This window comes from Stegodyphus dumicola, chromosome 9, assembly GCF_044657685.1.
Source record: "Stegodyphus dumicola isolate Sdum_Otavi_A_Nest chromosome 9, ASM4465768v1".
Taxonomy (NCBI): Eukaryota; Metazoa; Arthropoda; class Arachnida; order Araneae; family Eresidae; genus Stegodyphus; species Stegodyphus dumicola.
The window spans coordinates 168,439,184-168,464,006 of NC_140776.1; the positions used below are offsets into that span (position 1 = coordinate 168,439,184).

The 24,823-nt window shown below is 32.3% G+C and overlaps 1 long non-coding RNA gene across 9 annotated transcripts in view; it reads right to left on the reverse strand.

Moving 5' to 3' along the window:
• LOC146995549 (uncharacterized) overlaps nucleotides 1–24,823 on the reverse strand; it is a 101,717-nt gene that overhangs the window by 55,771 nt on the left and 21,123 nt on the right. For 2 of the 9 annotated variants that reach the window (XR_015043137.1, XR_015043139.1), the window contains exon 3: nucleotides 24,349–24,554. The exons of 3 other annotated variants lie outside the window; for them this stretch is intronic. This is a non-coding gene — a long non-coding RNA (uncharacterized LOC146995549). Of the gene's footprint in view, nucleotides 1–15,477; nucleotides 15,710–20,821; nucleotides 21,045–21,761; nucleotides 21,777–24,348; nucleotides 24,555–24,823 lie in introns of those variants that run through there. 4 more of the 9 variants (XR_015043140.1, XR_015043142.1, XR_015043141.1 and 1 more) reach the window with 4 other exon arrangements.

The window sequence follows — 24,823 nt, forward strand, 5'->3', positions numbered from 1 at the left end:
CGTTACACACGGGATTGGGTGAATTTTGCGACATTATTATAAGCAGTAAACGGGTCATTTTGGTGTTGGCGAAAATTTTCAAACTCGCGCCAAGACCATACCGCGTTCTAGGATTGTACCCTCTTGTGTAGCCATTTATCCATCAAACAAAACTGATTTTTTTTTTTTTTTTTTTTTTTATCATCCTTCAAGCACGCAATCGAATTTTCCAATACTTCGAAAATGTTATATGCTTGCTTGACAACAAATTTGGTTAGAAATAGGGAACACAAGTGTGTAAACTATGCATATTACAATTATCGCTGCGCGCTTTGAAATTCGATTCTCGAATTGTTCAAGCATAACGCCTGAATCAAGGGGAAAACAATACAATCAAAATTAATTTATGGAAATGATTAATTTAAAATTCCTAGTAAATGTTAAACATCCAAAATTCTTTTCAAATGCCGTTATATTTTTTGTTGTCAAATAAATTTTTTTTGAATTTAGCGACCCCCCAAAATTTCTTCGCGACTTGCGTACCATTGCCATAATAACGCTTTGTATTCATGTAAACCTGATTAATTCTGAAGTGGTTTAAATTCTGTCAGAAACAGTACAAGTGATCTATTTTTCAATTGCATTTGGAAAAAATGATTTCAGACTTGTTTTCAACTGCATGTAACAGAGTATTATCAGAATTACGGGAAAGTGCGACTGTGAAAATGGATAAACATCAGCTGTCCAATGTGAAAAATAATGTTATCATTTGGATATTGTTATCGAATTGCAGAACGCCCTTCAGTTTGTATACGAAAACATGGAAAATACATCGCTTATTGTGATCAACAGTTCGGTTAATACGATCCAAATATTACAAATACATTTTTTTAAACAAGGTTTCTTTTAAATTTTAATATGGTATATCAATAGAGTTTATGGATGGACATGGGTCAAGTGGAATAGCGACACATTCTACAGGATATTAGATGAATATGCGTTTAGACTAACATATAATATAACATCTTTCATATATTCCAAAACGAAAAAAGACTTTCGGCCCGCCGCGTATTTAGAGTGCCCCCCATGCCGCACAGACACTATACATTTACAAACATCCATGCAGTCTCCGGGATTCGAGCGCGAGTCTTTCGGTACGGTACTCAGAGTCACTAATCACTATCCCGGTTGGAAAAATGTGATCACATTTATTGGAGTCTTGGTGTATCACGATGGAACGGTGTTTGGACACAACAAGGTGCCCAGGCACAGTCGCCTTAACCCTTCTACAACAAGTAAAAAATTCCTAAATAGTGCACGAAATAACTAGAGCAACGCATATAATTTATATGTATATTTGTATCTAATTTAATTCTTGCTTTTAATTTATTCCTTTTACAATTGAAATTTTGTTATTCATGATTTAATTCCAGTCCCCGTTAAACATTTTTAACAATTTTCATTCAAGTTGCTTAAAAACATCTTTCGAAATAGAACTTACTAAGTATGGATTCACTCTTTTCAGATAAATCTACTATAATTAATCTTAGAAGATAAATATAATCAATATTATTTAGTAAATAAATTATATATATATATATATATATATATATATATATGGATATGGTATGTGTGTGTGTGAGAGAGAGAACACGTTTTAATTCTAGTTTGCAGTACATACGGGATTCGGCGGCATTATGTGTCATTTTGGTGTTGGCGACGATTTTTAAAGTCGCGTCAAATGCTGTTCCGTATACTAGGATTTTACCTAGAACAGGGTTTCTTAAACTGTAGGTCACGACTCCCGTGTTGGTCGCGGGACCTGCAGTAGGATGTTGCCAAAATTTTAGCAGTTTTGATATTTCTTTAACTTAATATAATAATTTTACAGTTATCAAATATTTTTACACAATGTATCTGAAAATAAAAAAAGCTAGACAATACAGACAAAGGGAAAAACGAAAACGTTTCGACGCATTCTTTTTATAATATAAACGTTCATTTTCCTTGCTTTGCACGTGAAGCTGTCATTTCGTTTGTTACATATTTAAAAATTTCACATCGTTCTATGTCTTAAAATTAGAAATTAAAGGGAATGACCTGAAACTGCAATAGTATATTACAGTACAAGTGAAAAAAATTGAGAGTTTCACTCACGCGTGTGTCTTATTTGCGCAATACTTATGGAGTCCCACAAAATTTGTGTAAATATTACGGGGTCCTGAGGTTTAAATGAAAGTTTATTGCAAGGTGGTAGTAGAAAGTTTTCCCTGCCATTTATATAACCGTACTTGCTACAATAAGATATTCCGCCTCTCCCGAGTAGCTAGTCAAATTATTTCGTTTGTCTAAAACTGAAGTGAAACTCATTTCAATTTAAATCTGACAGTTTTCGGAAGCGAAGTGTTTGTTTTAGACTAAAAAAATCACCAGCATTAATTGAAATGGTAACAAAGGATTCGAATTTGCAATGACCAATGCCTTTATCCCCACATCATCAAAGAATTATTTTTATCGCCAAAAAGAGGGTTCCGCAAAGAGGTAAAATTTAGTGCCAAATGTTAAATTTAACAAGAGTAACTGCCTTCTACAGTGAAAAAAAGGTAAAAACACTGAAGGACTTAATTTAGTAAATTTTTTTGTGTCAAAAAAGGGCCAGAATCAATTTTGTGAGGGGTTACATCATGAATTTTGACAAGCATCGACGTTTCCTTGATCAGTGGTTGTTAACAAGAGCAGAGTGAAAACGCTCGAACTTTATGTCGCCAAGTGCTTCGGGTCTGGGAGGGGGCCGAAATTTACTATTAGCAAACGGTGCAAATCCATCCAATGAAATTTTAGTGTAATTTTTAACTGATTTTTCTGATTGGCTAGAAAGGGCACATGACCGTTCGCCACTGACTTCGCGACGAAGTGCAAAAGCTTTACGGCTCATACTAAGGCTATACTAAGGTTTAGAGGAGCCTTAGCTCATACTAGACTTTAACTTTGTTGGATCTAGGTGCTATTCTTGCGATTATAAATTCTCTATATATTTTTCATTGTCTAATTTGATCTAATTTTCTAATTCTTTTTAAGATCTTTAATAGCTTTCTGTTTGATATATTTTTTGTATAATTTTCTAATTCTTTTTAAGATATTTAATCTTAAATATCTTTGTATTTTTGATTTTTTTTAATATAATTTTCTAATTCTTTTTAAGAATCTTTACTATTTTTGTATTTGATATATTTTTTATAAATTTTCTAATTCCTTTTTCAGATATTTTATCTTTGTATTTGATATATTTTTTTATATAATTTTCTAATTCTTTTTCAGATATTTAAGCTTTAATATCTTCGTACATAACTAACCTTACTAACATTTGTATATAAATACTAATTTTTCTTACTAACTATTAACATTTGTATATAATATTTTTGTAAATAATCTTTGTAATAAATACTTTTTTTCTTGCCATTAAAATTTTTGTATTGTAGTATATATATTGTAATTTACTTGTGTAATAAAAATAAAAATTTCTGAAATGGAGTCCGAGCCTTTCAGCTCCAGGTAATGTATATTTGCGTATTTATATTGTTTTATTTATTTTTTAGCACTTCACTCGGTTTGTCGGTACTACCAATGTCCCGGTTAAATCTTTGTTGATGAAAATTAAATTATCTGCATTAAGTTTTTCATAATAAACTGTAGTTAAATTCTTTTAATGTATTGCATCAGTCTATTCTATTGGTTATCTATTTAATTAAGTGTTAATATTTGTGTTTAATTTTTTACATCAGTAATTGTTACTTAACGAAAGTTCATCCACTCATTAGTATGTACATGATTATTAATTTTATTTTCATCGTATTTAAAAGTACAGTTGGCGTCGTTTGATTTGCGTAACGTTTGTCTAGAGCTATTTTGTTAACTATATATATCGTTGAGCATAGCAGCAGAATTCAATTAATTTACTATAAATATAACTATAAACGGATAAATCGATGCTTTCACAGTATATTAGGAAAAGGAAACAATTGGTTTAATCCTCTGTTTGAAACAACGCAGCAAATATAAAATTAGGGTGTGAAGTGCAGAATCGCCCACTTATTTGGCGCTTTTTACAAGAGTAAGAAAAACTGGATTTTTGTCAATTTCCTTTGACTTTTTTACATCAATGTGTACTTGAACAAAGGAAGATGCACATTGCCGATATTGTGCAATTCTCTGATGTTTTTTTAAGTGAAAATACGTCGATGTGTTACCGGATAGGGTAAATCATCTTTATATGTCACAAATTTCATTTACATGATCAGCGCAAACTGATGCAAAACGGTGATATACAATCTTTTCTAAATTTGAAAAACTGAGATTTTAGTTGGAAAATGAGCTAGACAAGTTAAGGTACTGCTAAAATGCAGCTTTGTATTAACAAAACACAGAATCACAATGAACAGTATTTCGATAGACTTGCTTTCGATCGAATTTCGGATCCTTTAAATTCGGTGATATCGGAAAAGCTGTGATAGAAGTGGCGGTACGCCTCAATGCCGTATAGGCTATCTATCTTGTCCGAAAAAGGTCTAATATTTTTTGCCGATTTGAATATTTTTTTTAAAGTTTGTTCAGCATATTGTGAATTTCAGAAATGTTGCATGAGTATATGAACACAAGATTCATGTAATGAGAAGTGCAGTGCATATGGATTGCTTTTGCAGCAAAAGCTTTAATCTGAGCTCCAATTCCCTTTTTTATCACGTTATCTGCTCCATCATAACTCATAGCTAATGTTGCTACCATCTAACCCGGATTTTGAAATTATTGAGATTATAGAATTATTATTGAGTGGACCTGTAATCTTAGCTAGTCTGAGAAAATGTAGGATGTCTTTCTTATCTAATATTTTTTGACTGTTCACAAATCATCTTGTACACCATCATAAAGTTTCCTTATTATTTGAAGTGACTTCATCAGTTATAATGGAATAAAAGTGAGCAATGGTATTGCTGTATGGGAAAAAAATTTCTTTACCTCTAGCACGCAAGGCTATTGGAAATTTTGAAGATAGGCCTTTTTTAAATATTTTTTTTATATAGCTGTTTACTTGAATTTTATGTGATTTATGTACGAAGAACAGGCTATTTGAGAATTAAAGGTAACACACAAAACATTAAAAGAATTCCCTTTGGGTGTAATATAAAATTTGAAATCTTTCAGCTTTTATTTTAATATTTTTAATTTTATATTTTTTTCTAAAGCACAAATGTGAATTACCCCAGAAGGGCTATTAGTTTCAAAATGGCATTTTGTGTCAAATCACTTTAAATGTTCGAAGCACTTTTCTAATTGTTGTCACCAAATATTATCACCCTGTATCATATTTCATGAAACTAAATAATGATAATTTGCATGAACATATGTATGTTTACGCATTGTTGAAAAACAATGTTGCCTATAGTCATTAAATTTTGGATAACATAGTCCTCCACCCAAACATATAGGCACTTGGAAGCCTGAATTTGGAATTAACATATTTTTATTATCTATTTTATACTTTGTAGAAATTTAACAAATTTTTGATTAAAAATCATAGTTTTAAAGTGAGCAGTGTAATTATTTTACATTTTGTAAAAATTTAACTAATTTTATATTGTAAACTGAATTTAATAAAAGTAGTTAAATAAGAAATTAAAAGATCCAACTCAGTAAGTCAGAGCCGGAACAGCTAATGAAGGTTATGAGACTGTGATATTACTTTTGGTTTTGTGAAACGAAGGATTACTAGGATACTTTCAGATTGAAGTTCTGTAGAAACAAAAGTTTAAGTACCCTCCCCCTTTCTGAAGCTCTTTATTTGTTTATTGACTTTTGCTTATTAAAATGTCACTAAAGGAGATATGAGCAGAAAAACGTACATTCGGAGTTGCGATTCGTATGTTACGCTGTAAGAAAGAAACGTAGTGCCAGAGTGTCACTATGGTAAATAAATGTATTGAAAGTAAAAGTGTTATTTTCTGTAATGTGTGTGGTGTTATTTTATTGTGATATATAGCTATTCATGAGAAATAGAATAATTCAATTCAAGTGTGTTTGGTGAATTGAATTATTCTATTTCTCGTCAATAGCTATATATCGCAATAAAATAACACCACACACACATTACAGAAAATAACACTTTTACTTTCAATACATTTATTTTCCATGGCGACAGTCTAGCGCTAGCTTTCTTTCTTACAGAGTAACATATGATTCGCAACTCCGAATGTGTACAACAAGAATCAAGTTTATCGAAAATATATTTCAGCGGCGATTCTAGTGGCGCATGCGCTATTAGACAAGATTCTGCTCTGTCGCCAAGTATTTCTCAGCTAATACAAAACAAAGCCACTGTACTGAAGATAACACAGTTCAGTGAAAGAGTCTCTAAATGTCAATTACATTTAATGTTGCTGACGCAGACTCATTTTGCGTAGGATGCATATTCATAAATCGTTTCAGATGAACATACACTTGTTCGTGGTGATTAGAGAACCTTTCTTCTAGTAATGAAAAGGCTAATTTATAATTAGAGTCAACTATGGATATTGACTGAACAATACGATTAGCATCTCCTCTTAGCTCAGATTTTAAGTACTGTAATTTGACCACATCTGTTAAATTAGGATTTGAATCAACACTGGCTAAAAAATATCTTTAAGTGAAAGCTACTCGTGTAAGTTACCCGAAAACGTTGGCAAAATAATTTTGGATAATTTAACATTGACCTAAGCATTCGTGAAAACCAAAGGTTCCTATTCAATTTCTTTGGAAAGCTTAGCTAATTTACGATTTAATTCGACTTCTACATCTAAGACAATATCGTCAATCTCTTCTTTCTCTTTTACATAAGCATCAATACAATCAAAAGTCTTTAATCCGGACTTGTCAGGACTTCAGCGATTCCAGATTATCGGTTTTCCCGGATTATAGATCATCAGTTTAAATCTGGTAAAATGGCATGCATAAATTATAAAATTAAAAATATAAAACCGTAATTTATGAAATAAAGAGCAATTATGATCTAAAGGGTATCAAAATTTACAAAAAAATCTTAATATTTATTTGTTTACTTTATTAAACATTTCTTTCAACCCGCGCATGCGTAAAGCATACATTATGCATAGAAATTAGAAAATTGCAACCAGAAAACTATTTGATGTGTATTCGTGATATTTATAATGACGAGGAATTTGATTTAAATCATATCAAAGAGGGAGCAAATCGAGATGAAATACTACATTTAATAAGGAATTATAAGCCGATTAAAATAAAAACATCTGCCATGAAGATGAGGATAGTGCTGAGAGATCAATTTCCAGTTCATTGCACGCCGTGACGTCCCCCCCCCCCGCAGAGCAGCTTGAAATTGATAAACAGATTTTGGAATGGTTAGAGAAACAAAGGATATGCCTTTATCCATTTTTTGCAGCAATTCCACTTTTTGTTTGATGGACATCGAAACATGCTTTCCCTTTGTAGATTCTTTGCAGCTCCAGTATCGGAAATTGTGTTTGACATAATCGAAAGTTCCAACTTACTTTTATTAAATTGCTCTAATAGTCTAAAAGAAAATAATAAGCCGTATCCAATTAGAAGATTAAGGAACAACACAATCTGCAACATTAACTGAAATAGATTATTTTAGCTTAGCTTATACCGTCCGTTATACATTAAACGCGCATGCGTAAACGTATTATGCATATGCGTAAACGCATGCGCGGAAAATTTGTAGCTTTGAGGTCCGGATTATAGATCATTCCGGATTATGGATGTCCGGATTAAAGACTTTTGACTGCACTTTCTTCAATACATAACCCGAGCAAAGAATCGAAATTGGAATTTATCTTTGTCTCGAACACTTTAAACTTATTCTTCAGCACTTCCAAATCACTTCTTTGGATATTTTTGTCGGCAACGTTTTGTTTTAACTTTGTTTTCAATGTATGTTTTTTCGCTGATATCTCCTTTAGTGACCTTTTAATTACCAAAAGTCAATAAACAAATAAAGAGCTTCAGAAAGAGGGATGGTACTTACTTTTTTGTTTCTACAGAACTTCAATCTGAAAGTATCCTATGTAATTCTTCATTTCACAAAACCGAAAGTAATATCACAGTCTCATAAACTTCATTAGCTGTTCCGGCTCTGACCGCCTAAACAATTAATTAAACAACGTTGAACAATTTAATTAATTGTAACAAATTGCCTCAGGCTCTTTTATAAGTATTAGTTTATGTTTTATAAAAATTTAGCAAATTTTTGATTAAGAAACATATTTTTAAGGCAAGCAGTGTAATTAATAAAACATTTGTATTTTAAGTGTGCAAGACAGTCTGTCTGAAATTGTAGCTTTTAAATACTTTTAGTCCAAAGTAGCATTAGCCCAAACATCTAATGATTGTCTGTAAATGAAAAAAATTGCCCGTTTGGACCTAATTTTTATCCTATAAAATCTGAGATTGTTTTCATTATTTATTTGAGGGGTACTGAACCCAAGGTTTGCATAACTTTTCAACCACAAGGTTTGTGCTTACATTATTTTCTTATTTTTTATAAAAAGTTTTAGAAAAGTATTTAAAATAAATGGATCTTATATCGAGTTAAAGAAAGTGCTTACAGATTGTATTTTTTAAATAAGCTAATTATCTTTAAGATAAATGCTATTATTTTTTTATGATGACAATAATAGGAAAATAAGGGGAATAAAGTCTCCTGAATATTTCTTTTTGCAGAGTTATTTATATTAAAATAAATTTCATAATCCTTAATTTTATTTGCATGAATTTCACATATTTCATAAAAAAACAGATGCATATTTGTATCCTATAAAATAATTTGTTAAAATTCTACAGGATATTTGAGTGGGCTTCCCAGACACTGTTATTTCATAAAATAACAAGCAAATATTTATATTGTATACATCAATGCCTTTAAAGATTACGTTATTTCATGTAATTGTAAGATACCTGTTTAAGTATTTATTCCATGCTAAAAGAAATTATTTGTAAATTAGGTGATATTAATTTCTTTAAAAGTAATTCATGGGTTCAGTGCAAATTGCATTTTATTTTATAGAAGAAATTTTGTTTCACAAACTTTTTGCATACACAAAGCTTTCGGTCGAAGGCTTCTTAGTATTTTTCGGTTTCGGCACGAAAATCGCCTACAGGTCGGCAGATAGTGTGGCTGGATACGAGGTTTTTATTTATGAACCTCGCACTGTAACATCTTTCTTTATTGATTGCTATTTCCCTACTGCCAGTTGCCGCATTCATTCGAAACCATTTCGTATTTATCAAAATCTGACAAGAATATTCTGCGTGTCGTGATTTGGAAAGCCATCTTTCAATACGAAATAATCCGTAGATACACCTAGAAGATTAAAGGTGCCATTTAGTTGTTGAGTTATCGATGAAATGGTTTCATTTCATGGTTCTTGGACTATAGTTTAAGCCTAATTTTCTATCACGAATGAGGCCCACCAGCGGCCGAGCGGTGGAGTCACCGAACGCTGGTAGTCGGTCCGAGGTTCGAATCCCAGGAACGGGCTGGGCGTTTTCGTGGTTTTCCCCATGTGTAACATGTATACAAGCCAGTTTCCCTTAGAAAGTGCTCCACAAAGGCACAGGCAGATAGCCCTTGAGGCTTTGTCATAATCACACACAATCATGAATGATGCCTTTTCTTTGTCAAAATTTTATTGCAAATTTTTCATCTCTGGCAATTTCTAAATAGATAGATTCGATGCACTTTTAAAAAGTTTAAAAAGTATACCAGTATTTCAGTGGTAAATTAAAATTTAGAGCTATCTAAATTTATGTGCAGTCATAATTCACTTGCATTTAGAAGTATCTAAATTTATGTGATGTCAATTTATGATTTAAATGGATGTGTGTGCCAAGTTTGGTGCTTTTATGCATGTACTGTCACTGTGGTTTATTATGGTCTCGGTAATAAAATTGTACCTATTTTTGTTTATTATAGGAATGCGAAGCGCCCAAGAAGAGGATGTGAGCAAACAAGCCCTGTGGATGTGGAGGCTGAGAGGTAAGATACCAATTTTTTCTCTTGGCTTCTTTTTTTTGTTATTGTTGCTTCTTTGTCTTTGAGTATGGTAGTAAAGTCATGCTGCGATAATGATGTTAATGTCACACTGCGACTTTTGTATAACTTCACAAAGTGACATAAATTTAATTGCTTTAAAGCAGCGGTTCTCAACCTTTTGACTAACACATACCATCTAAACAAAAATTTAAAAACCTTAGTACAACCAGTATAATTATTGTACATTTTATAATACTTATTCAGTTTCTCAATATAAATAGAAAAAATAAATGTTTTGCCATTTGCACAAGCTATTGGCTATCTGTATTAAATAGGCACACATAAAAAATATTAATTAAGAATTGGTTACCATTTTAATTATCAAAATTTAAGTTATATACTTAAATTTAGTGTAAAATTTGGGCCTGTTTAAGAGAGATCAATTTCTTTGTCTGGCCTTATTTCACTTAGCTTTAAGTGTGATCCACTTTTAATTTTATTCTGTATTTATTTTTCAAATAAAACATGGAAGAAAATCCTTGTTCACACAAATAGGTTGTGCGAAAAGGCAATAAAAATTTAGCTTTATTTGAAATGCCTTTAAATTCTTTTTTTCGGTGTAGCCAAAAGTTGTTATTTATGAAATCTTCAGTGGAAGTGCAATCACAGGAATTTTCTAACAATTGTTCTTTTTTTCTTCATAGAATTTTTGAACTTTGTTTCTTTGCCTACCACCTATTTTTTATCTTGTGTACCACCTGTTGAGAATTGCTGCTTTAAAGATCTGTGTGGGTGTCGCACAGTGTTACATTAGTTTAATCAGTATAATGTCGCAATAGCAGTATTTCAGACATCTCCTCCAGTAAAACTGATAACAGCAGAAAAGCGTTTTATTGATCCAGTAAGAAGTTACTCTTCCAGTTATTAAAATCTTACTGGAATCTTTGGAATTTTTTAATTATTGAATATAGTCATCACAATCATATCAGATTTCCTCAGTGATTATTGTTATATCTCATTGTATTGAAATTATATAACAGATGCGTTTATGATTAATTTACATTTTTATGTAAAACTTTGCTCTCATAAATTGCTATAAAACTATATGCTCATAGTTTTTGTGTATCACTTTTGTGTACTTGCGTGTATTGCTATAAAACATATGCTAATAGTTTTTGTGCAAATAAAACTTACATTTCTTCATTCAAATATTTAGTATAGCCAATAACTACAGTGAGCATAGTTATGTGAATGAAATTAAGCATATAAAACAATTTGTTTTCCAATAAATGTAAGAAAGTTTTAAATAGCAAATTTTCTAGTGTATAAGACGCACTTTTTTTCTTTGAAAATAAGTCGGAAAAAAAAAGGAGGTGCATCTTGTATGTCGATACTCAGTTTTTGATTGCATTAATTTCTGGAAATTTCCTCTTTTTTTGGAGTTATGTGATTTTTTTCTTGTTTCCTTGCGATGTGTGGGAATATTACAGTTACGGAGAGCTTAGTAAATGTGCATCTGGCATGAAAACTGCAATTTTTGCGAACGACTTTTAAGTGTGGGAAATTTCAACTGTTTGGTGTTTCTTAAGTTTGTTGGCAAATTATGGTTCAAAAACAATGTTGAAATTGCTGTAACAAAGCATGCAAGCTGGATGCAGGCTTCAAATTTTGAGGTTACACCATCAAGAAGAAGGGGAAGGCCTAACATTTGGAAAGTTTGTGAATGGGTCAAAGCATCTTGGGATGCTGTGAAAACAGAGGCAGAGGTTAAATCATGTATGAAGTGTGGCATTATTAATACACTGGATGGTACAGAGGACAATCTGTTGTATGAGGACTCGAATGCTGATTTAGGAGAGGTTTCAAGTGACTTTTCATTTAGCTATGGTGATGAGTGTTTAGGTTTTGATGAAGAAAATTAAAAGCTCTTCCCCAGATGAATTGTGGGTATAAAGTATTACTTTGTATTTATATTTAAAATACTGTAAATTCATTATAATGAAATGTGTATAAAAAAAGGGGGATGTGCCTTATGCGCCTGCAAATACGGTAATAAAGATATAAAAATATCCATTCACTTAAGAGAAACTTAAATTCATTTCCTGCAAAAATTTTAAAAGATCCTTTTAATATATTTAATGCAGCCTTTTCTTAATTAATAAGAAGTTAATATTGTTAATAACATATTTTATTTACATCGGCAATTCTGTCAATGTATACATGTTTTTCGAATGGCCTTTCATCGAATTTTACAAAATATGACTCGTATTCATAATATAAGTTTACAATGTCTCCTTCAGCCTCATGAAATTAAACAAAATATGCATTATTATTATAAAAAATTATAATGCTATTATATGCATTGAGATGAGCAGTGACTGGCAAGAGTTTTAAAGCTATTTATTAAATTTTAAATTACTTTAAAATTGAAAGAAAGCTCCAAATTTTTAAATAGGTACTAAACATTTTGATGATTGTTTGATTTACTATTTTGAAGCTTTATTATTTATCATTTATACTTTTATTATTTTTGAAACTCGGACGCTTCCAAACATATGAATTTATAATACTTACAATTCAGTAAAAACAAATACAAACTTAAAATTTTAGATTCTAAGCTTTCAAGACAGCTTCTGTACACAAAAGTACTCGCTGTTATACACTCATGTCCATAAATTAAGGATAATGCAAAATCAGGCAAAGGAAAAGTTAGAAGCAAAACAAATTTGACTTATTTGTAAAGCTTATTTATTAAACAAAAGGTAAAGAGCAAAAACAGATGCTATATGTTTGATATTATTAAAAAAATTAGCGATTTTTTTTCTCCCTGGAGCAAATTACCAAAAAAAAAAAAAAAAAAAAACTTATTTACAAAAAACCAATATTACATGGTTGGTTTGATTGTTAATACATTGTATGTCTCCCAGACGATGCAATACAGTCCGTACAATGCCTAGGCATCTGAGTATCAAATTATCGATCTGATCTTGGGGGATATTACATCACTCAAAAAGCAATGCACTCCGAAGTTCCGGTAGACATGTAGAAGGAGGTTGACGGGCTGCAACTCGTCGGCCAAGCATGTCCCACACGTGTTCTACTGGTTCAAGTCTGGTGAGAATGCTGGCCAGTCTGTACGGGTGATATCCTCCGATTGAAGGCATTCGCTTACGATATTTGCACGGTGAGGATTGGCGTTGTCATCCATAAACAAATTGTGTGCCCATGGCACCCCGAAACAAATGTACATGTTGTTCCAGAATGACGTCTCGATAGATATGGCTTGTCATGATTCCAATTTGAACATGAAGGTCAGTTCTGGAACCCAGAATAATTCCACCCCAAACGAGCACTCCTACACCACTGTAACGGTGTCGTTCAATGATGCTTTCTTGGTGGTAACGAATACCTGGAGCTCTCCATATGAAAGTCCGGCGAGAATCAGACTGCAAGCTAAACCTGGACTCGTCGGAAAACATCACACAAGCCCACTGTTGCGGTGTCCACAGTGCATGCTCTCTACTCCAGGCTAACCGCAGGCGACAGTGAGTTGCAGTAAGTGGAACGCATCTGACAGGTCTACGAACATATAAACCAATCTGCCCTAAGCGTCTGTACACGGTCTGCCTTGAAATTGTCGTACCAGTGGCTGAAGAGAGCTGACGAGGCAGGTCTCGGGCTGTGCTCCACCTGTTTGTTTTGGCAGTAACTGCCAAATACCGGTCCTTATTCGGCGGTGTAACTCTGCGGCGACCTGTGCTGTAACGTCTACTCACATTACCATCATCTCCAGTATCGGAAATTGTGTTTGACATAATCGAAAGTTCCAACTTACTTTTATTAAATTGCTCTAATAGTCTAAAAGAAAATAATAAGCCGTATCCAATTAGAAGATTAAGGAACAACACAATCTGCAACATTAACTGAAATAGATTATTTTAGCTTAGCTTATACCGTCCGTTATACATTAAACGCGCATGCGTAAACGTATTATGCATATGCGTAAACGCATGCGCGGAAAATTTGTAGCTTTGAGGTCCGGATTATAGATCATTCCGGATTATGGATGTCCGGATTAAAGACTTTTGACTGCACTTTCTTCAATACATAACCCGAGCAAAGAATCGAAATTGGAATTTATCTTTGTCTCGAACACTTTAAACTTATTCTTCAGCACTTCCAAATCACTTCTTTGGATATTTTTGTCGGCAACGTTTTGTTTTAACTTTGTTTTCAATGTATGTTTTTTCGCTGATATCTCCTTTAGTGACCTTTTAATTACCAAAAGTCAATAAACAAATAAAGAGCTTCAGAAAGAGGGATGGTACTTACTTTTTTGTTTCTACAGAACTTCAATCTGAAAGTATCCTATGTAATTCTTCATTTCACAAAACCGAAAGTAATATCACAGTCTCATAAACTTCATTAGCTGTTCCGGCTCTGACCGCCTAAACAATTAATTAAACAACGTTGAACAATTTAATTAATTGTAACAAATTGCCTCAGGCTCTTTTATAAGTATTAGTTTATGTTTTATAAAAATTTAGCAAATTTTTGATTAAGAAACATATTTTTAAGGCAAGCAGTGTAATTAATAAAACATTTGTATTTTAAGTGTGGAAGACAGTCTGTCTGAAATTGTAGCTTTTAAATACTTTTAGTCCAAAGTAGCATTAGCCCAAACATCTAATGATTGTCTGTAAATGAAAAAAATTGCCCGTTTGGACCTAATTTTTATCCTATAAAATCTGAGATTGTTTTCATTATTTATTTGAGGGGTACTGAACCCAAGGTTTGCATAACTTTTCAACCACAAGGTTTGTGCTTACATTATTTTCTTATTTTTTATAAAAAGTTTTAGAAAAGTATTTAAAATAAATGGATCTTATATCGAGTTAAAGAAAGTGCTTACAGATTGTATTTTTTAAATAAGCTAATTATCTTTAAGATAAATGCTATTATTTTTTTATGATGACAATAATAGGAAAATAAGGGGAATAAAGTCTCCTGAATATTTCTTTTTGCAGAGTTATTTATATTAAAATAAATTTCATAATCCTTAATTTTATTTGCATGAATTTCACATATTTCATAAAAAAACAGATGCATATTTGTATCCTATAAAATAATTTGTTAAAATTCTACAGGATATTTGAGTGGGCTTCCCAGACACTGTTATTTCATAAAATAACAAGCAAATATTTATATTGTATACATCAATGCCTTTAAAGATTACGTTATTTCATGTAATTGTAAGATACCTGTTTAAGTATTTATTCCATGCTAAAAGAAATTATTTGTAAATTAGGTGATATTAATTTCTTTAAAAGTAATTCATGGGTTCAGTGCAAATTGCATTTTATTTTATAGAAGAAATTTTGTTTCACAAACTTTTTGCATACACAAAGCTTTCGGTCGAAGGCTTCTTAGTATTTTTCAGTTTCGGCACGAAAATCGCCTACAGGTCGGCAGATAGTGTGGCTGGATACGAGGTTTTTATTTATGAACCTCGCGCTGTAACATCTTTCTTTATTGATTGCTATTTCCCTACTGCCAGTTGCCGCATTCATTCGAAACCATTTCGTATTTATCAAAATCTGACAAGAATATTCTGCGTGTCGTGATTTGGAAAGCCATCTTTCAATACGAAATAATCCGTAGATACACCTAGAAGATTAAAGGTGCCATTTAGTTGTTGAGTTATCGATGAAATGGTTTCATTTCATGGTTCTTGGACTATAGTTTAAGCCTAATTTTCTATCACGAATGAGGCCCACCAGCGGCCGAGCGGTGGAGTCACCGAACGCTGGTAGTCGGTCCGAGGTTCGAATCCCAGGAACGGGCTGGGCGTTTTCGTGGTTTTCCCCATGTGTAACGTGTATACAAGCCAGTTTCCCTTAGAAAGTGCTCCACAAAGGCACAGGCAGATAGCCCTTGAGGCTTTGTCATAATCACACACAATCATGAATGATGCCTTTTCTTTGTCAAAATTTTATTGCAAATTTTTCATCTCTGGCAATTTCTAAATAGATAGATTCGATGCACTTTTAAAAAGTTTAAAAAGTATACCAGTATTTCAGTGGTAAATTAAAATTTAGAGCTATCTAAATTTATGTGCAGTCATAATTCACTTGCATTTAGAAGTATCTAAATTTATGTGATGTCAATTTATGATTTAAATGGATGTGTGTGCCAAGTTTGGTGCTTTTATGCATGTACTGTCACTGTGGTTTATTATGGTCTCGGTAATAAAATTGTACCTATTTTTGTTTATTATAGGAATGCGAAGCGCCCAAGAAGAGGATGTGAGCAAACAAGCCCTGTGGATGTGGAGGCTGAGAGGTAAGATACCAATTTTTTCTCTTGGCTTCTTTTTTTTGTTATTGTTGCTTCTTTGTCTTTGAGTATGGTAGTAAAGTCATGCTGCGATAATGATGTTAATGTCACACTGCGACTTTTGTATAACTTCACAAAGTGACATAAATTTAATTGCTTTAAAGCAGCGGTTCTCAACCTTTTGACTAACACATACCATCTAAACAAAAATTTAAAAACCTTAGTACAACCAGTATAATTATTGTACATTTTATAATACTTATTCAGTTTCTCAATATAAATAGAAAAAATAAATGTTTTGCCATTTGCACAAGCTATTGGCTATCTGTATTAAATAGGCACACATAAAAAATATTAATTAAGAATTGGTTACCATTTTAATTATCAAAATTTAAGTTATATACTTAAATTTAGTGTAAAATTTGGGCCTGTTTAAGAGAGATCAATTTCTTTGTCTGGCCTTATTTCACTTAGCTTTAAGTGTGATCCACTTTTAATTTTATTCTGTATTTATTTTTCAAATAAAACATGGAAGAAAATCCTTGTTCACACAAATAGGTTGTGCGAAAAGGCAATAAAAATTTAGCTTTATTTGAAATGCCTTTAAATTCTTTTTTTCGGTGTAGCCAAAAGTTGTTATTTATGAAATCTTCAGTGGAAGTGCAATCACAGGAATTTTCTAACAATTGTTCTTTTTTTCTTCATAGAATTTTTGAACTTTGTTTCTTTGCCTACCACCTATTTTTTATCTTGTGTACCACCTGTTGAGAATTGCTGCTTTAAAGATCTGTGTGGGTGTCGCACAGTGTTACATTAGTTTAATCAGTATAATGTCGCAATAGCAGTATTTCAGACATCTCCTCCAGTAAAACTGATAACAGCAGAAAAGCGTTTTATTGATCCAGTAAGAAGTTACTCTTCCAGTTATTAAAATCTTACTGGAATCTTTGGAATTTTTTAATTATTGAATATAGTCATCACAATCATATCAGATTTCCTCAGTGATTATTGTTATATCTCATTGTATTGAAATTATATAACAGATGCGTTTATGATTAATTTACATTTTTATGTAAAACTTTGCTCTCATAAATTGCTATAAAACTATATGCTCATAGTTTTTGTGTATCACTTTTGTGTACTTGCGTGTATTGCTATAAAACATATGCTAATAGTTTTTGTGCAAATAAAACTTACATTTCTTCATTCAAATATTTAGTATAGCCAATAACTACAGTGAGCATAGTTATGTGAATGAAATTAAGCATATAAAACAATTTGTTTTCCAATAAATGTAAGAAAGTTTTAAATAGCAAATTTTCTAGTGTATAAGACGCACTTTTTTTCTTTGAAAATAAGTCGGAAAAAAAAAGGAGGTGCATCTTGTATGTCGATACTCAGTTTTTGATTGCATTAATTTCTGGAAATTTCCTCTTTTTTTGGAGTTATGTGATTTTTTTCTTGTTTCCTTGCGATGTGTGGGAATATTACAGTTACGGAGAGCTTAGTAAATGTGCATCTGGCATGAAAACTGCAATTTTTGCGAACGACTTTTAAGTGTGGGAAATTTCAACTGTTTGGTGTTTCTTAAGTTTGTTGGCAAATTATGGTTCAAAAACAATGTTGAAATTGCTGTAACAAAGCATGCAAGCTGGATGCAGGCTTCAAATTTTGAGGTTACACCATCAAGAAGAAGGGGAAGGCCTAACATTTGGAAAGTTTGTGAATGGGTCAAAGCATCTTGGGATGCTGTGAAAACAGAGGCAGAGGTTAAATCATGTATGAAGTGTGGCATTATTAATACACTGGATGGTACAGAGGACAATCTGTTGTATGAGGACTCGAATGCTGATTTAGGAGAGGTTTCAAGTGACTTTTCATTTAGCTATGGTGATGAGTGTTTAGGTTTTGATGAAGAAAATTAAAAGCTCTTCCCCAGATGAATTGTGGGTATAAAGTATTACTTTGTATTTATATTTAAAATACTGTAAATTCATTATAATGAAATGTGTATAAAAAAAGGGGGATGTGCCTTATGCGCCTGCAAATACGGTAATAAAGATATAAAAATATCCATTCACTTAAGAGAAACTTAAATTCATTTCCTGCAAAAATTTTAAAAGATCCTTTTAATATATTTAATGCAGCCTTTTCTTAATTAATAAGAAGTTAATATTGTTAATAACATATTTTATTTACATCGGCAATTCTGTCAATGTATACATGTTTTTCGAATGGCCTTTCATCGAATTTTACAAAATATGACTCGTATTCATAATATAAGTTTACAATGTCTCCTTCAGCCTCATGAAATTAAACAAAATATGCATTATTATTATAAAAAATTATAATGCTATTATATGCATTGAGATGAGCAGTGACTGGCAAGAGTTTTAAAGCTATTTATTAAATTTTAAATTACTTTAAAATTGAAAGAAAGCTCCAAATTTTTAAATAGGTACTAAACATTTTGATGATTGTTTGATTTACTATTTTGAAGCTTTATTATTTATCATTTATACTTTTATTATTTTTGAAACTCGGACGCTTCCAAACATATGAATTTATAATACTTACAATTCAGTAAAAACAAATACAAACTTAAAATTTTAGATTCTAAGCTTTCAAGACAGCTTCTGTACACAAAAGTACTCGCTGTTATACACTCATGTCCATAAATTAAGGATAATGCAAAATCAGGCAAAGGAAAAGTTAGAAGCAAAACAAATTTGACTTATTTGTAAAGCTTATTTATTAAACAAAAGGTAAAGAGCAAAAACAGATGCTATATGTTTGATATTATTAAAAAAATTAGCGATTTTTTTTCTCCCTGGAGCAAATTACCAAAAAAAAAAAAAAAAAAAAAAAAAAAAAAAAACTTATTTACAAAAAACCAATATTACATGGTTGGTTTGATTGTTAATACATTGTATGTCTCCCAGACGATGCAATACAGTCCGTACAATGCCTAGGCATCTGAGTATCAAATTATCGATCTGATCTTGGGGGATATTACATCACTCAAAAAGCAATGCACTCCGAAGTTCCGGTAGACATGTAGAAGGAGGTTGACGGGCTGCAACTCGTCGGCCAAGCATGTCCCACACGTGTTCTACTGGTTCAAGTCTGGTGAGAATGCTGGCCAGTCTGTACGGGTGATATCCTCCGATTGAAGGCATTCGCTTACGATATTTGCACGGTGAGGATTGGCGTTGTCATCCATAAACAAATTGTGTGCCCATGGCACCCCGAAACAAATGTACATGTTGTTCCAGAATGACGTCTCGATAGATATGGCTTGTCATGATTCCAATTTGAACATGAAGGTCAGTTCTGGAACCCAGAATAATTCCACCCCAAACGAGCACTCCTACACCACTGTAACGGTGTCGTTCAATGATGCTTTCTTGGTGGTAACGAATACCTGGAGCTCTCCATATGAAAGTCCGGCGAGAATCAGACTGCAAGCTAAACCTGGACTCGTCGGAAAACATCACACAAGCCCACTGTTGCGGTGTCCACAGTGCATGCTCTCTACTCCAGGCTAACCGCAGGCGACAGTGAGTTGCAGTAAGTGGAACGCATCTGACAGGTCTACGAACATATAAACCAATCTGCCCTAAGCGTCTGTACACGGTCTGCCTTGAAATTGTCGTACCAGTGGCTGAAGAGAGCTGACGAGGCAGGTCTCAGGCTGTGCTCCACCTGTTTGTTTTGGCAGTAACTGCCAAATACCGGTCCTTATTCGGCGCTGTAACTCTGGGGCGACCTGTGCTGTAACGTCTACTCACATTACCATCATCTGGGAATCGTTGCCAAAGCCTGGAGATGACACTCTGGGCAATTCCAAGTTTGTCTGATACTTCCAGTTGGGTACGCCCACATTCCAGACGGCCGATAATTCTACCACGTAAAAAATCATCCAAATGCGTCCTTTGTCGGTTATTGCACTGAAATGCTTATAAAGCCCCTGCGAACTATTTGGTTATTGCACTGAAATGCTTATAAAGTGCCTGCGAACAATTTTACTTCTTTGCCTGTATTCATTATATATCACTTTCTTACATTCTCGTCATTGTGAAGTACCATCGGTGTCATCTGGTTACTTCCTAAAATTTGCATATGATTCTTGAAGATGTGTGTTGTGATGTTACAGGTGATATTTTAGTATATTTTAGAGTTCGATTTCCGCGTGACTCCGAATTATCCTTAATTTATGGACATGAGTGTAGTAGCAACTTTGTTGCAGCATATTTTGGGTGCCCCCATGCTGCACAGACACTATACATTTACCACCCACCAACCTTTTTGAGATTAACTGTTATAGTAGCACCTTTCTTTTCAATTGTTGCAGGGAGATGAGTTTGCACTATCTCTAAAAAATACATTAAATGGAAAATTTCCTTGTGAATTTTCAATTATAATTACTGCATATTTAAACAGAAAGTCAATTAATTAAAAACCATAACATTTTTGCGATGCAACTATCACACGGAGGACGAGTCCAAGGATTTTCAAGTTCTCTTTCCCTACGATCAGCTTCTTGAAAGAACTTTTCGGCTTGCAGCATATTTTGGGTGCCCCCATGATGCACAGACACTATGCGTTTACAACCCCCGAACCTTTTCCGAGATTCGAACCCGAGTGCTTTGGTACGGCAGTCGGCCTGATCGAGCGGTAAAATATAATGTAAAAGAACAAAGCTTTACTTAATTCAGCTCAATTACTGACAAATGGATAGATAACAAACTAAGTAACAATACATCATAAAAATTAAATAGCAGAACAAATGAGGATTAAACATCATTTTAAGAATAAAAAAAAGTTAGACATTTTAAATAACATTTTAAACATTTGCGATCAGATAAAACTGCTATTTTATGTTGTCTTCTAATTCATTTAAAGTCTTCTTGACATAACAGGTTCATACACTAAATATATTACTCTTCCTTCATGCATTGGGATATCTTTCCAGATGCTAATATCTACCTGCTTTATTTCTTCTGGGATGGTCACATATGCATTTAGTAGCACTATGCACTATTCATGGAAGTCTGGTCTTATTTTATTCGATTTTTTGAATAATTAAGATTTGACTCAGGCTGAGAGCTACGGGTGCTGGGTGTGACTTAATTTGGCAGATTTCATATTATACGTAATGTAAGTTATCAAGATATTTTGTAAATGATGATGTACATAAAAATATATTTATAAATGTTGACTTATGTAAAATAACCTATGATAACTTCAGGGATTTAAATGCCCCCCTTTTTTTTTCACTTACCCAAATGTACTCTTCGGCTAGCGTGTCCAACATCACTTCAAAATATTTGTTACGATTACTATTAATATGTTTACGTTAGTCTCCTTTAACATTAATATGTTTCAATTCATTGACCTAAATAAATAAATATATAAATAAAAATTGACTTTAATCTATAAATGCATAACCAACAAGATTTCTTATTCTATCATTTAAGAAAATTATTTCAACTTCACAGAACACTCAAGAAATCTAACTTTCCTCAAAATAAAATGCAAATGTAATGGAAACTTATTTATAAAATCATAACGTTTTCATTGCTTTGAGTTCCATATTTGTATTTTAGTACATTTTCTGCAGTTAGTTTTTATATAAAGAAAATAAGATAATACTGAAATAGAAAATTTCATTTAAGCAAAAACGTAACAGAAATTACTTTATAAAATGAAAATGTGTGCAAAAAGTAAACAAAATAAAATTAAAAAAAAAAAAAACTATTAGGATTAATGTAAAATATTATTTTACAATACCACAGGAGCTATGTTGTTGAGAAACATTCTCTCTAAAAATTGAAGTTCTAATTCAGTTTTTAATTGGAATATATTTAATTCTGAATTTTTCGGTTGATTGCACAGTTAGGAGTTTTCAGCAACTCCACCTTTTCTTGCAATATTTGTAATCTACTTGATAAAGAATTTAAATTTTTTAAGATTAGATGTTGAAGTTCTGCGGAAGAGAAAAGGTCAGGGTATTACATATTTAATTCAGAAGTCAAACAACAAAAATCAGCGTTATATTTACAAAATTTTCACAGTAAACAGTCACTGTGAAAATTTTGTAAATATAACGCTGATTTTTGTTGTTTGACTTCTGAATTAGTATTTATTCGGCGTGTTATTGTGTCTTTATTACATAATTATTCTAAAAACCTGAAAACAGAACACTTTTAAAAAATTGACTATTGGCAAATTCAGAAAGTTACTGTTAAAAAATTTCCAGCTGCGGTAAGATAGATTTCCCACAAAGCAGGTTTAGGATTTGCTAGATTTGGCGAGAAATCACCCATTTGGCAACATCTTTCAGCGAAATTGGCAATATGCCGTAGACGGATGGAGAACCATTTAGAACGAGTTCTTACTGGTTTGACTTAGAATGTTCTCGAATGCATGCTAAAAGCTATATAAACCCTGCCTGTATGCGGAGTAGCAGTAGTATCTCGAGTCTATTGAGTTGATTTTCAGTCTAGTATTGAGTTGATTGGGGAGTGCGTAGAGAGAGTCTCTTAATGTATCGCGAGTTAGTGCATCATCGAGTCTTATCTTGGAGTGTGTTGAGCTCCAAGAACGATTGAACTGAGTCAGAAGCTGTATTCTAGTGCTTATTGTGGAGTGCATCGCGAGTTGTAGCGTCGAGAATCTCGACAGTACGTCGAGTTCTGAGAAGACTGAACCTAGTCGGGAGCTGTACTCTAGCACTTTGCTGTGAAGCTGTCTTCACTGTTACAGCCTAAAGGCTCTGTTGCTGATTGTTTCAATGTGCTTGTCGCAGTTTTTGGACGACTGTAAACATGTTTTTGGAGATGTCCTGAATAATACTGGCAAATACATTGTGTGTTTATTAAGTGTCATCGTTAATCACTCCAAATTGCATGAACCTGTACAGGAATGCAACAGTACGAAACCTTTATTGGGTCTTTCTGATGAGCCTGCTTTTGGAGTATTAGTCCTCAGATTTGCAGTGAGGACTAGCTAAAACAGATGCAGAAAATTCTGGTTGAAAATATTTTCCTTGTGTGCACTCTGGTAGCAATGGCAAGCACAGCTCTGCTAGCTTTTTTACTATAGTACTTTTTTACTGTTTTTTACTCATCTGAAGAATCGGAGAATTTAAATCGCTGGTTTTTTTTTTTTTTTTTTTTTTTTTTTTTTTTTTTTTTTTTTTTTTGTTGTTGTTGTTGTTGTTGTTGTTTCCGCACCAAATTCTGCACTTTTCGATGTCTGAAAACTTCATAGCCAACTTTAACTTTTCTATGCCTTTTTCACTGAAAATTTTAAATTTCCGTTATCACTCATAAACAATAATTTAACATAAAGCAAAAAGAATGAATTAAATAATCGTTTAATGTTAGATTAAACATCTAAATGTTCTAGCAGCATTTATTTGCTCATGTATAATTATCGAAATATTTGATGTAAAATTAAATTAACAGTCATGGCTACATTATTTTATAAAATTCTGCAAATTTCAGATATTTTGCAACAATTTATTCAATAAATAAATCAAATAGAATTTTTATGGTTTCGAATTGTAGGATTATACTATTTCATTATTTTTCCACTGCAAAATTAAGGTGACCGAATAGATTTTGAGAGCATCAAATTTGTATAAAAAAAATGCAGTTAAATGTTAAAGCAAATATATATTATATCCTGATATGATTGTTAATTTTTGAATTTAATACATGCATTCCTATTTTTAAACAACTAGTCTGGTAATTAAAATAATGTTAAGATTCAAAAACCAAACTACCAACTCGTACTAATAATTTATGGATAAAAGTACTAAAAATGGAGATGTTACTATATTTTAAAAATATTTTGGTACTGATGTCATTCATAACAGCATTTTCCATGTTCTATTCAGCTTTCTAAATTATACAGTGAGAAAAATGAGCAACAAGAACACATAATTATAGAAAATATCATACTTGTCGATGCAAAAATTTAGAGAACCCGGTGAAATTGCCAAAGTTCTCAATAATCTGGGGCTTGATGTGATGCAATCATTTTGTTCAGTTTGATTCATTTTTTCATATTACATATGTCATTTATCCATATCAGCCCAAAACCAAGAATTTGGCACCGTTTGTACACCTTCATCAAATTCAGCAATGTAAAAGAAACTCTTGAAAAGCTAAAATAATTATTTTAGGTATTTTAGGTAAATTTAAAATAGATCAAGTCTTAAAATAAATAAAAAAGCACTATTTCATTCAAAATATTTCAGGTTCAAAGCATAAGTTTAGAGAAGAACAATTTACAAATAGATTTGAGTTTTAATACAATTTATTCCTGTGTTCTTATTAAATACGCATTACTGTTCTTTTTTAATCGATACAGATTTAAGTTTTGGTAGAGGGATAATTTTTTTTTACTTTGGTGTAATAAAGGCGTTTCTTCGAA